Source organism: Accipiter gentilis, chromosome Z (genome assembly GCF_929443795.1).
Source record: "Accipiter gentilis chromosome Z, bAccGen1.1, whole genome shotgun sequence".
NCBI classification, from domain to species: Eukaryota; Metazoa; Chordata; class Aves; order Accipitriformes; family Accipitridae; genus Astur; species Astur gentilis.
In genome coordinates, this window is record NC_064919.1 from 71,466,654 (window position 1) to 71,481,474 (window position 14,821).

Consider the following 14,821-nt stretch of genomic DNA (forward strand, 5'->3'; position numbering starts at 1 on the left):
TTTTTTTTTAATTCTTTTTAGCAGAAAAGCAATGCTTTGAGTGGGTAACAAGAGATGTGTACAGGACAGCTTATGAGTAACTTCCATACAAAGGATAAGTAGGCAAGGGCTCTTCAGAGTAAAAGAGATGACTGAGTTGTTATGGTCTAGCTTTCAGACTGCAAATTTCACTGACAATTGACTGTGAAAAGCAGTTTCCCACTAGGAAATTATGAGGTAGTGGGTTTAAAACAAAAGGAAATTTTGAAAGAATTTTCAAGTAGCACATAATTAATACATTTGTTATTGTTAATTAATTCATTGCTATGAGATGTCACTGATGATAACTGTGCAGACAAATTTTACATTAGAGAAAAATGTGAATTGACTTCAGGAGTTAATGAGTACATAAACATAACAGAACAGATGCAACCTCTGTGAATTTTTTAAAAAACTGATAGCTGGAGCCTGAGAGAATCACAAGAGGAAGAATAATTTACAATTTATCCAATTTCTTACAGTTTTCCCTAACCATCTGTTACTGACCACTTCAAGAGTGAGGATACTAGGCTAAGTAAACCACAGTTTTGTTCTGCTATTGCACTCTCAGTTAAAAAGATTATTTTACTGATTAATTTACCTATATTTCACATATGCGCAGTAATACCAACCGGTTATAAAAGGAAAAAGTACCTATTCACAAAATTGTGTTCATTCCTACATCCAATTAAACTACAGTGATCAAGAATATTTGATCACTTGTCTGTTGCATTGAGCATAGCCAACAACTTAATATTGACTAGGTACAGTTCATTTTACAAGAGCTCTGGCAGTTTTCTCTGAGGGCAAAGAGCAGGCTTGAATTTTTGCAGGAGGATGCTGAGCTCTTCTGCTGTGCTCAAAATATTCTAAGTGTCTGATATTGGACCCAGATGGATTTCAGACATCAGTCATCAAGTCCTGCAGAGGCAAACCAAATCCTGTCACAGGGCACAAGATCCAAAGTCTCTCACATGCATCAGTGGTGGTGGTGGGAGAAAGGCCACCAAGCTAGAGGAGAATAGCTCCGCACAACACAGCAGGAAGAGGACTGACTAGTCTCTCACATTCACAGATGCTTGCTAGGCAGGGACCACTACCAGCAGACCACCCTTCAACATGACCAAGGTGCCTGTGGTACAGGTTTCCACTTCCTGCATGACATCTCTATAAAAAACCCTCATTATTTTCTGCTTGATTTGTTGAAGGCCTCTTGTTAAAACCTGGGTAGGGTGGGTACCTAGGTTGTTGCACCATGACCTCCTCCATTCCCTTGCCAACGTATCTGTGAAACATGGCCCCCAAGCAGAGCTTCTCTCTTACCAGAAATCTGTGCTTAGTGAGGCCCAGGGATCAAAGTGACTAAATTCCCCCTACTAGCCTGTGTCTCATGTTTCTTATTTGTTAGTACTGCTGAAGATAGAAATCAAGTTCTTTCACTTGGGGGACCTCACACTTCACACCTGGCACAGCTGGCCAGGGCTGCTGAGGATATTATCTGAACTTTAGCATTGCCCCTGTGTGAGTGCCAGCTTCATATGTTAAATCAGAAACAGTCCTGCTAATTACCTTTTGGCAACTTATGTGCCAGATACGTTATCTCTGTCTGGCAAATCTCTCATCTTCACACAAAGAGCATGAGCAGGAAAGGATCATGGGCTAGGAGACTTCTAAATATTGATCAAACAATTATGTATAAACTTACTCTTTTTTTGCCTGTAACTAGAGTCCTACAAATTGCACTTCTGTCAGTGGAGTTAGCAAGACAGAGTCATGGCTCAGGCCAGGATGGATAGGTTTGGAGCATCACACAAATGTTTAAGCTTCAGCATAGAGCTCATGGGGAAACACTGAGCAGAATTCCCATTGACTTCATTTGAAACAGGGCTAGCTCTAGGCATGGGCAAAGCAGGTGATTGCCTATAAAAGCAGGCTAAAGTTGGCTGTAGGAACATCCCTGGAATGAGCAGCTAACTTCTGCTGCCTGTGTATCCAACACTGCTTTGCGTTTGCCTCTACCTTATGCACTCATTCACTTTATCCAACATCAGAAAGCTTCGCTCTGTCTCAGCTCTATCTGCAATCTCTGTGAAACCATAGTGAAACTTGTCATCCAGAAGGGAGGGATGGCTTGTAATCCAGACTGTGAACTAGAAAGTACTTGTGCTTAATTCTAGTAGGGGAATAAGGTTCTGCTTGTAGTATTGGAGAAGTCAAATTGCCCACAGAGAGAATTTCCCTTCATGTTAGGTGCAGCAAATTAAATTCTGAAGAGCCATGAGCCAGCTGGCCCTTATGTGAGTACACCAGGGAAGAACAAATTTAATTTAGCCAAGTTGTCATGGCAGAGCTTATAATTAGGGTTTTGGTTTTGTTATTGCTTGCTTTTTCTTTTTTCTTTCTTTTGAACTAAGGACATCTGATGAAGAGCTTTTGCCTTCCTTGGTGTCGCATACTTTTTTTGTGGAATTACACTTTGTCACTGAAATCAACTCTTAACATAGATGAATAAAACAGGGCCGAGGGAAAACTTTGTAATAAATTTTTTAAGGGTATGCAAGCCTACAGTCCGGTTCCAAAGAACTAAGTGTCAGTCTACAATGTAATAAAAGGAGTATGGTGCATAGTACAGGAATTTTTTTAAAATCTTTTGTACTACTTACTAACAGCAATGGATAATTTCAGCTGGAGTGCTCCATCCACTTTTGAGCACCATCTATTAGACAAGCCAAAAAGAATGCAAAAAAAGATCAGCAACAAGTAAAAGGCTTGAAATACAGGACTGAAAAAGAGGGATTCAGGTTTCCCTAGTTTAGAAAAGACTGAGGGGGTGCATAAAAATAGAATTCAAACATGAAGGAAAGTGAAATAAAGAGTTTAGTTGTCCCCCATGCCAACCAAAGATCAGGTAAGGAGCAATTGTCCCCCATGCCAACCAAAGATCAGGCAAGGAGCAAACAATTTCAAAGATAGAGATCTGGATAGCACATTAGGAAAAATATCCATCTGGAATTATATTTAAGTGCTGGGACTGGTCAACTAGGAATATAGAAGGATCTTCACTGACTGCTTTCAAGACTTTGTAAAACAAACGAACACTGGAGACAGTCTAGGTGCACTTAATCTTATCTGGAGCCAAAACATGTTTCAATCTGGAGTGAATATGGATAATCTTACAAACCTATATCCCAGATCACTATATTTCAAGGCCAGGCAGAACCATTTCAGTCATCTCTTCTGAATGCCTGCATAAGGAAGGCTGGGAAATTCCAGAAGATGATGACTGCACTAAACAATCAAATCTAGTAGAATCAGGAGGCAAAAAAAGAGGGACAAAAATAAATTCTTATGTTTAAGCAAGAAAATAAGAATTTTAGATTCAGTGATCTGTAACTGAGTTCCCAGAAAAAAAATACAGGAAAAGGTCATGTAACAAAGTATTTATATTATTTCTAGGTACTTACAAAATGGCAGTAACAGCTAAGCAACTCATGCTAATGCACTCTATTTTTTTATAGTGGGGAAATAGAGCTTCTGACTTTAGTTAGGAGTTTGACACTGTATGACCTGATATTCTTATAAGTAAACTATGGGAACACAGTATAAATGAAACTAATGAAAGCTTTTGGTAAACCTAGCAAAAAAGTGTCCTCAAAGATGAGCTACAAATAATTTGTTGTGAAAGCTTAGGTTCTGTTGTGGGCTTTCTTGGACCTTGATAAATATTTTCATCAAAGGCACCAATGATGAATCAGAGAACACCTTTATTAAAACAACAGATGACAACAAGCAGGAAAAGACTGCAAATTCTTTGGAGACTACAATTTTAAGAACTTTAAAAGGTCATGACAAATAGGCAGGAAAAGAAAAAGGGTGCAATTTGGTTAGGTCAAATGCCAGATATGGCATTTCAGCAGAAGCAGCCATCACCAACAGAAGACTGAAAGTGAATGAAGACATAGCAGTTCTGAAAAAAGAAAAAAAAAAGAAAAAAAATTTGAATAGCTCAAAGTGAAACATGAATCAGTGTTGTCATCCTCTTGCAAAGAAAAAACATATTGAAGTGTATAAACAGGAGTGTTATATGGAGGATGGATAAACTAACCCTTCCAACAGTGATAAGGCATGAGTTTAGCGTCCAGCCCTAGGCCACATATTTCAAGAAAGATATAGAGAAAATTCTGGTGGGGTCTAGAGAACAAGACATGTAAGAAAATACTAGAATAATTGTTTTCAGTGATAAGAGGTAAGAAGTTTGGAAGAGGACATTGCAAAAATGCAGATGTCTTGGTCTCCAACTTTACTAAGGAGAGGATTCAAAGAAGATGAAGTTGGGTATTATACAAACTTTCTACTATAAGCATGGAATATAATGCCAAGAAAAGGTCTGGAATTTCCTTCACTGGAAGGCTTTGGGAACATCTTCCAAAAGCCTCAATGAACAGGGATAGGAATGCTTAAAAACACCAGAGCATTCTGGGCTTTTCCAAATCTATTCGTATACATTTGAATGCATGCTGGTTTTGAGGAGATTTTACATTTTATGCATACATATTTGCCTGCATTTTTTATAGTCCTGCCAACCTTCTGATAAATAGAGATATCAATTCCAATATAGTTGTGGTAGGAATGATACTAAAAATCAAATCAAAGGTCAGCAGGTACCTTTAGGAAATTATTTGGTTCTAATCCAAGTGAACTGAAAAAATGTTGAGAAACCACTTCCTTAAAAAAAGATAATAAAGGGGGTTGTTAAGTCATTTACCAGACAATGAGGGCATTTTTTTAATTACAGAGTTCAACTGAAAATGTAATGGTAGATTTGATATAGCGTAATATAATTATTATAAAGGCCATAGAGAACAAACTGAAATGGCTCTCATTAGTCAAGTCAAATCACCAGTATTTTGGGCAACATTAAACCTAGCTTTTCAGAAGCACACTTTCTGGAGACATGTTTGATATTAAGTCATGGCTCATCTGAGATGTAACTATGCTGGCTCTCAAGAAGCAGTGGCAACTACTATGATTTCCTGAACACATGTAGTTTCTCACAACTTATCTTTGCCACTACTACTCCATTCTCTGTTGGGATATAAAGGGCATAGCTAGGAAGCTGGTTATGTTGATTTTCCATCTGCAGAAGTCCATAACGAGCCACAGACAGAGCTGAGAGTTGATATATGTAGAAATATCTAAATTTGGAAGTACTTAATTCACTGTAAAATGCCAAAAAGATTGTTCTTTCACAAAAATCTTAAATTATTTTTGCCTTAGGTTTATGATAGCAAAGTTGAGGCTTTATACAAAATTCAAACTTTTCGAAGTCTACCAGCATTTCCATGTGTGGCCAGCATGCATCTACCAGCACGTGTGTTTAACTCCTTGTATGTCCTCACAAGCTTCTTCAGTCCATGGATTTCATCTTTGCAACTACCAGACAGCTTTTGAGCGTATAAATGGAAAGCATGATGGCTGCTTTCTGAGATATGCAGCAATATACATTATGGCAGATAGCTGCCTTGCCACCTCAAAAAATCATAGGCAACCGAGGATTATCCTACCATAAATAAAGTGCCATCCCACTTAAACAAACTAAATAGAGATACCCAAATACAAGCCAAAAATCATAGAAAGGACAGAATTGGAGGGAATGTCAAACTGATAACTTAACCCGCCTTCCTACAAGAAGGAAGGAACAAGCATGTTGAGATCTATCCCTAACATATTTGTCCATCTGAAGGCTGACAAGCACCAAGAAGAACAGAACAAATACCTTCACATGTTACACATATAATAACCCCTCCTGACAAAAAAACCCCCTACTTTTTTATATTTGCCCTCATTCTTCCACATGCAGGGAAACTTCAGCAGAGAAAGTACATGTTTACCCTTCCCTCCATAACACATTTGCAATGCAGAATAAATGGAGTAGGGGAAAGTACCTGAACTTGATAACTTGATATCATCATCTCTCTTGTTTCTTGGCAGCAAAGGGAATTTTCTTATTATTCCATCTGCCTGGACAGGGAAGGAAAAAAAAAACCCAAACCCTAATAAAATAACAGTCAGATGAAGTTTATAGTGCTGACTTTTTCAATGTCACATAAGGATGGCCAGATGGAGTCTGCAGGAGTTACTTTAAGGACAACTGACCAGAGCAGAAAACACAGGTATTAACATTCGTCGTCAACTATTTTATGTAATGCCCTAGGCCTGAAATCTCCCAGCATTGCAAGTTATCCTTCACAAGAACATGAAAAGATAAAGCCCTACATCATCTGTACTCAACGTATTCCTTCACATACTTATCAAATCCTGCAATGTTCCCTATAGCTGCTGCCCTTTTAAGCAAGGTGCAGCAGAATCTGAAGCCTGTAATCCTGATATAACATTCCTGGAATTTCAGATGGGGGTAGGAACAGCTGAGCTCTCAGCTTCTCATCGGTTCACCTTATCTGGGTCCACCTTTGACAGGCTCTGTGCTGTACCCAGCAGCAGTGATTTTTGCATCCATAAAACACTATGATAATGCCAAGACCTTTCAGTTCTTCATGGTGCAAATGGCTCTGCTGCCTGGACAAGGCTGTGCCAAAAAGCTAGGGAAAACAGTCACAGAGACAGTGTGGAAGGTCTGGGAGGAGATGCCTCTCTGCCTCAGTTGAAAAAAAAAAAATCCACATCCCTTTCAGTTCTTCTCATCACAGATCACACACCACCCACTGCACCCACAACTTAAGAAATATCTGTATTATAAGAGATAATACTGACAGCACCTAGTTCTGCCATCACAGTGTTGTTAGTAACTGTACACACTGTTAGTCACAGTTCCTGCTAGTCAGATTAAAAAAAAATCCTGACAAGGCTGATGACTGCAAGCGTCTCTGGATAAAAATCCCACCAGACATTAGCATCCATCTTCTGTCTGGAAGTCTGAAAAGGAACGCAAGCCTTCCTCTTGCTCTGGCCCACAAGCTTCTGGATAAATTTCCAGTTCCAAAGTATCCTGAAATAAATACAGCATTTCAATTTAATTGCTTAAAAGATATACTGGTGCCCTCCATACTGTATTTGTCATCTGTCATTGTGACAATTTTTAATTGGAGTATGAAACCCTAAACTAACTTCTGACATCTGATTTCTAAACATGTATGCATTTTTTTTTACTTAAGAATCACCATTTTATTACTTAGAATATTCAGAGTATTTATATTCTTTTCTCCATTTCAAACTAAAATGAAAATATTGTTGTTCTTCAGTCTAAACTGAAAAAACCTGCAACTGAATAAACAGCAACCCAATTAGAAAGTGTAGAGCAGAAAATTCTACTTGGACTGACAAGGCAAAAGACTAAGCAGTTCATTTGCAGCACTTCTATTTCATCTGCTGGCTTAACTTTTTTTTAGCCATTTCATTATAGTCAAAAAAGTAATATTTTACAATAGAGGTATTATGCATGCTGCATAAATTACAAAGGAGTAGCCAAGCATTTCTATTGTACTTTTATCCTCATACAGGCAGCACCTTGTCAGAATACAAACTTCCTAACATAAGAGCTTTTCTGAGCATGAATATTTCCCTCATTATAGCCCTAAACAGACACATTTGTGTCAATATAAACATATTTTTGCAGTTAACAATTTCATACAAGGACTTACTGCAAGTCAACTATCCTCAAAGGAAAAGAATGAAGAGATGGCACTCAGAGCGAGTTCTCTGCAGATAAACCTGGTCCAGGAGCATTTCAGTCATCTCTCCATCTGAGAGATGAGAGTGGATTTAGGTAACCAAAGCTATTCCTCAGGACATACCCTGCAGGTCAGGAAATGGCCACAGCCACCAACCAGAGTATCTCAATCCCAAAGAGGAATTTCTAGCTGTTACAGTTCTGCTGAGAGTAGCCTTAAACCTCATAGCTCTGTACCATGATACCCAGTCCCACGACTGGGTTAAAAAGGACCTTTGTCTTAAGGGAACTGGAATAAATCCTCACAGTTCTTTGTCCCTAGGTCTAACGTAGGCTGCTATTTTCTACTTCACTGCGTATAGTCTTTCATCAAGATTCACAGCTGATTTAGACCTAGTCACTATAAGTGGTGGGATTCCACCCTGGCTTGCTGTAAGGAATGCCAGAAGAGGGGCATGGATCTCTCGTCAGCAGCAAAGCACAGGTCTTCTTGGACTGCCACTTCTACTCCATTGTATCTAATCCCTGCCATCCTTTCCCAAGGGAGGAAAGAGAAACCCCGAAGGGCAATGCACTGTGCAATTCCCACCCCAGCTGTACCAGCGTCTGCACTCCCCATGTCCTCAGCATCCAGCAGCCCTGCAGCAAGGGGAGCTCCACTTGTGGACATGCAGGATATTTTTTAGAAGCTTGAGCTGAATGTCGCTCATGAGCAGAAAAGCACATGCAGCTCCTGAGCCCAAGGCTTCAGTGCATCTGTCAGAGCAGAGCTAAAATAAGGTTCAATGTTTGGGCTTCACTACACTGTACAAGATTATTTGGCACTGTGTTTTCTGAGTTTGTGAGGGCAGGCCTTCAATGTGGCTTTGTTATTATGTGGACTTAAGAGGTCAGTATAAGGTCTTCTGAGCTTTTAATTTTGGAACGTTGTTTTCCTACCCATCCACACCCTTCTGGATAAAATGAAAGCAGCACAACAAATATTCAGTGAGAATCACAGTTCTATCTGTGCGTGCCATAGGGAGATGAAAATCTTCTTTCAGCTTGAGTATTCATCATGGAGATGCCTGTAAGCTCAAGATACATTTTCTAAGCATTTAAGACTTGAAAATCATAAAACTTTTCTCTTCCATACAAATATGACTCTATTAAAACTGCTTCAGAAACTGCCTTTTTAAACTATAGATGTAGGAATTTTCAAATATCGTCTATCTTTATTTGAAACATCTAAGATCCTGAAGTGCTGCATTCTTGGACAGACTGTGTAGTGAGTGATTATACATACATACATAAAAAATAAATAATTTAATTTGCTGTTTTAAAACCAACAGTGGTGGTGTTGTAGCACAGGCCCTAATCACCTTCAGAGAGCAAATAAATACCTACAAGGCATGAACTTCAAGGGTGGCAGAACATGACCTTAGACCTCATTCAGGTGTTATCAAATTGCACAGTGAGCCACCAAGGAATTTACTTTTTTGTTCACCAGGACAAAAGCACTAATGACAGAAATATCCCACTGAAATTATTTTCTGTTAAGAATATACCAGCTGCTGGAAGTGGGGATGTTCATGAGCCTACTGAGCTACTCACTTTAAACTTTTGGCTTTTTATTGCACACCAATTTCCACCGTTTCAGAAAGAATGTATGGCAAAAGTTAATATTTCTTGCTCACAGTGAGGGAGAACTTACACTTTGATTTCAGGCACATTTGGGACAGATCTGATTACTCATTTCAAGGAAAAATCTTGAACACATCATATTTAGTAAATAAAACAGAAGACCTACAGAACCTATAGAACATTATTTGGTAAATTTGCTGAATATTTCTTCATTCCTTATGTCTGGTTTGCACAGCATCACATCTTTTAACTATCTATGCACACATCAAAATATAAATGAGAATATAATTTCTTTTATACACTCACTGAGTTCTACAGTATTTTGAGTAACTCTACAGGAATTTTGAACATAAAACATATTAAAACCACATGAGCCTATTATGCCAAATTTCAAAGGCAGATTTCTGAGGCTGTTGTTTTTTATGGTATGTTGGCACTAACCTAGGATTTATTCTAACTACAACCTCATTGCAAAACATTTCCAGAGGAACCTCAATGCCATTTTGGATGAGAAATGAGTTTTCTTAAAATGCATCTCATAGAGCTGATGACATATTAATTCTTAAATCTAAGAATCTGTTTCTGCCCAAATATACCTTTTTTAACACAGCTGTTTTGCCTACAGGAATGGGACTATTGTTGAAATGAACTGGCATGTTAGTTAGGTGAATCTCCATCTTACTGAAAAAATAGTGCCTTACAAGGCCCTAGAGAACATTCTGTCATTGGAAAAAGCACTGGCATTTGGTAGGTAGCACTCTCCTCTGGTTACCTGCTCTCTGGACTCCAGAGTCTGTGAAGAGCTGCTATTTTAAATTGGTTTTCATGCCTTAATCCAAAAAGGAGTATTTCCTTTTTTTTTTTTTTTTTTTTTTTTTTGAGTATGGATTAGTTACGATAGTTTTTAGCAAAGAGATTAAGCTAGATAAAAAGCAATTTATTGCCAAGTAAACTGAGTATTTGGCACCAGCTACCCTAACCAACAAATTTTGTGTTGATCTGTTAAATAATCTCTTGTCCTACTTCTCCATATGTGAGCCTAGAAATACCTATCTGAGATTATCCTTTTCAGATGTAATCTTCAGTGACCCAAAATAATGGCAGAGAAACATTGTCTTTCTGATTCCTGAGGCCTTTATTCTTCCTTGTCCCCAAGTAACTTCTTCTTGAGTTCATACATAACTGCTTTCCAGCTGCCTATAAATTCAAAATAATCATGGGATCTTCCTAAGCCAGGGGAAAAAAAGCTTCACACTGTAGAAGTAGCACAAAAATTCAACATTGCACTGTTATTTAAATTCTCTGTGCTATTCTTAGTCTTGAAGTGATATTCTGAACAGCTCTACAGCCTCTTAATGAAATGCTTCATTATTTCTTTGATGGTTGCCAACTGCCTACTATTGGCTTTACTACCCTTGAAGTAACTACATTGGAAAAGAAGAACAAGAAAAAATAGAGTGACAGCGTGACATAGCAGAATGGACACTTTGTGTATCCTCTGATTCTACAATGAACAGAGTTCTCAGAAGCACTGAAAATAGGTTAAAAAGTAACTAGTTTTATCCTTTTCCTAAAAACACATCCCCTCAAATATCATATATATTTTACAGAGTTTTGGCAGTATGCTAAAATACAGCTAGAAATAAATGCTGTAACAGGCAGTACACGAATCAAAAACTGTCCCAAATAGTATCCACCTAGTAACTATATGCTGAATGCATATTTTTTCCTTAGTTCTATTAAGTTGCAGTTCTTATGCAAACTGTATGCACAGCGTATGTGCCAATCCTTATATCTTTCTATCCTAGTCTATAGTTCTTATACTGAATTCATAACCATGAGTTCTTATACTGAGTTCATAATCAAGCTCAGTGCTTCACTACGTACTGTCATCACGCATATGCTTTGTGCTGGTTCACCAAATAGCATTTCATTCCTGGAGTATGACCCTCCTTCATTTGAGCTACACAGAACAAATTCTTTTGTCTTAACTCGGAGTGTGATGGTCTTCAATGACGTGAACTAAATGTCCCCACACCAAGGTAATAGAAGTCTCTTCCCTAACAGCAGTGGACCCTAAACCAGATCTTCATTTTCTACCTGGTCCCAGTCAGTGGAAAGTTCTTCAAAGGGGAATTTGTCCCCTTGAATGGGAACGCCTTCATAGATCTGACTAGATTCCTTCTGTAGGTATCACACTGCATGCTTAAAGGTAGCTAGAACTAATGTGGGTCTTTAAGTTAGACTGATCTCAAACCATGCCTTTTCATGGGTACTTCAATCACATGGATGGTTTGCAACAGACCCAGAAACTATACAAAGCACATCATAGCCAACAAACGCCTCATATCTATAATCTTCAGACTCATAAAATAAGCAAATGATTCATGATCCTATTGCTGCATCCCAGTCATGCACAACTCACAGTTCTACATGGTCTGGGTGCAAAATGAAACTTCACAGTTATAAACAAGTTGCACTTAAAGAATTTGAATTTATTCAAGCCCCAAACTTATATCTCAAAGGTTGTAGTTTTGCAGTGCAAAACCACACTCCCTCACAAACACAATGGAAGAATTTCCATGAAAGCCCCAAAGCAAAACTGATCTGTTTAAGACTACAACAGTGTGATATGCACTGTGCAGCTTGTGCTTTCTGTTCTGCACAGCAAAAAGTAGAAGGCAGAAATGCAAACCATGGAGGCTAACACTTGCCCCAGAACATCACAGAGTTCATTGCTTGCCAGGCCATGTTAGCTGGGGAATCAGAGTACCCAAGACTTCTCTGGCAACTCACCAACCAATGACCTTTTATTAGAGAAGGAGAAAAAGAACCACTTTTGTTATTTTTAACTCCAGATTGGCTAAAAATAGTTCTGTTGAAAAAGGAAACAGAAAGAGATAATCTTACCCTCACTTTCCTTTTCTTCCTTTCACTCTTTTAGTGGAGATCAAGTATATTAGCCCATCTGATATTAAAAAGCTACTTGGCATGAAGCCAAATATTTAATAGCCTGAAATTAAGCCAAATTATTTCCTTCTGTCTTTGCATCTCTTTTCTATATGCTTTTATATCGTCTAGGTTGGATCAAAGCCAAGAGACTAATATTAAAATATTTCCAGCCACTCAGGATGTCTATTGGAAAACACCTTCTATGACTGATAGAACAACCTGCAACATAGGCATCCTATTCTGAATTTCTCGGAGGAAAATTAAAACCATCTTTTTAAAACAACAGATTACTTTTTACCTTAAAGTTCTACCTAAGAGTCATCTTATTTTCACAGACTAGAAAATTATCATAAACTATGAATAAGTATAATAAAAAATAATAATTTTGTTTAACTCTCTGTTCCTTTGGCTGTGAACTGTGGGTCAGACCATCTGTCTTTCCCTGGATTGCTGAATGAATGGAGTAACATCAGCCCTGGCTAAACACAAATTAATACATGGCGTTATTCAAAAATGCATTATTCAAAAAAACACTGCTACAACATCCAAGGAAAACTGCCAGCTACTGATTTTCTACAGTTATTAATATTTATAGTCAAAGACAAACTGAACTCTCCTTGCATACAAACCCAGGGAGGATTTATTCCATTAGTGTCAGAAACACTCTCTTCTGAAATTACCTGAGTAACATCAAAGTAAACTTGGACCCATCATAGCATTAACATGTCACTTTGGTTTCAAACCTCCCCCCCAAGGTTATCACTTTCTTGTGCTAAAAGATAGTACTTGTCCCCACAAACATTATCCTGGGCAGAGATATAACCTTTAATGAAGAATGCACAGATGTATTAGAAAAGTAATTAAACATGTTTTACATAGCACAATGTCACCATCAGAAGTTCCAGCACTTTCAGCTACCCAGAATTAAAGCATGATGCTGCATATTCATCTCAGCTTCTAAATGTTTTCTTGCCTTTGATTTTAAAAATAAAACAAAGAAAAAACATGTCATTGACTAAAATTGTTTTGAATTAGGTCTGGCAGCTTGCTTATAAGCCACAATTTGCTTCTAAGTTACAACTCTCACTGTCAGAAATAATCAATTTCCTTTAAAATACTGCCTGTAACTGAGTGATAAAATGGCTGTGGAACTTATTTAGGTCAAGATTATTTGAAGATATGACTAAATAGGCACACTACTGTCATATAGCTGTCATTCTAAGAACTGCTTCTTTTTGAAGTTGACTGGAAGCACATATTCAGCTCCTTCATAAGGTATAACTCCCAGTAAAATAAGTATTCTTCTCATCTAAACATGTCAGCACCAATGGCTTCTCAATCTTTTTGTCTACTGAAATCCTCGAGCAATAGATTTCTCTCCTCAATTAAATACTAACCCTAAACATAGGACCAGAAAGTAGATCTTAATATAGTATCACAGCCTTTTCATCTTAATAAAGAGCCCTCCTAACTCCAACTCATAAATGTTCTTTCTTAAAATAAATTAGCAGAGGTAGGTCATGACATGTTCTTATCTCAGACTTAATAGAGAACTACAAGCACCCATGCCTGCTTCCCATGTTGCTGACGGGTATAGTACTTCTGTTCACAAGAAAGTCTCAAAATTGCCAATATCACTGCAAAAAACTTTTAGCGTCTGCCAAAATTTATGTACTCAAACTTATATCATTCAATCACAGAAGCCAACCAACCTTCTACCTTACTAAGTCAACCTACTTATACTCTCTTCTAGTATATCTTCACAGATATTATTTGTCTCCATTTACCTTTGCACACATAACTACTTACCTGCATGACCTTCCTATATTACTTGAAATCTGCATTTCTATAAATTTTGACATTCATGGAATCTCTGAAGTCACTGAAGGAAAAAGGAACAACAATCATTTCATCTTGTAGCACTTTGAGCCAGTGGATCTGAGCACCCTTACAAATGAGTTGTGGACAACATTGCCTCACTCAAAGTACCTAAACGGTACCTAACGGAGGCCTACAAGAAAGCCGGAGAGGGGCTTTTTACAAGGGCATGTAGTCATAAGGACAAGGGGTAATGGTTTTGAACTGAAACAGGGTAGATTTAGATTAGATATAAGGAAAAAGTTCTTTACTGTGAGGGTGGTGAAGCACTGAAAAAAGTTGCCCAGAGAAGCTGTGGATGCCCCATCCCTGGAAGTGTCCAGGGCCAGGTTGGATGGGGCTTTGAGCAACCTGGTCTAGTGGAAGGTGTCTCTGTCTCCCACGGCAGGGAGGTTGGAACTAGATGGTCTTTAAGATCCTTTCCAACGTATACCATTCTGTGATTCTATGATTCTGTGAAAGCACCCTTACAAATGATTTGTAGACAACGTTGCCTCTACTGGAATGGGGAATGAGGGGAACATGGGGAATTTGTGACAGAGTAAGCTGGGCAACAGACATACAGCTGGCCAGTGGCAAGGCTGATAACAGCAGGCAAATCTACTGAATCCCAGGTAATTCTGATACTTTCTGATGAAAACTCCACATAACATTAACCGGGGA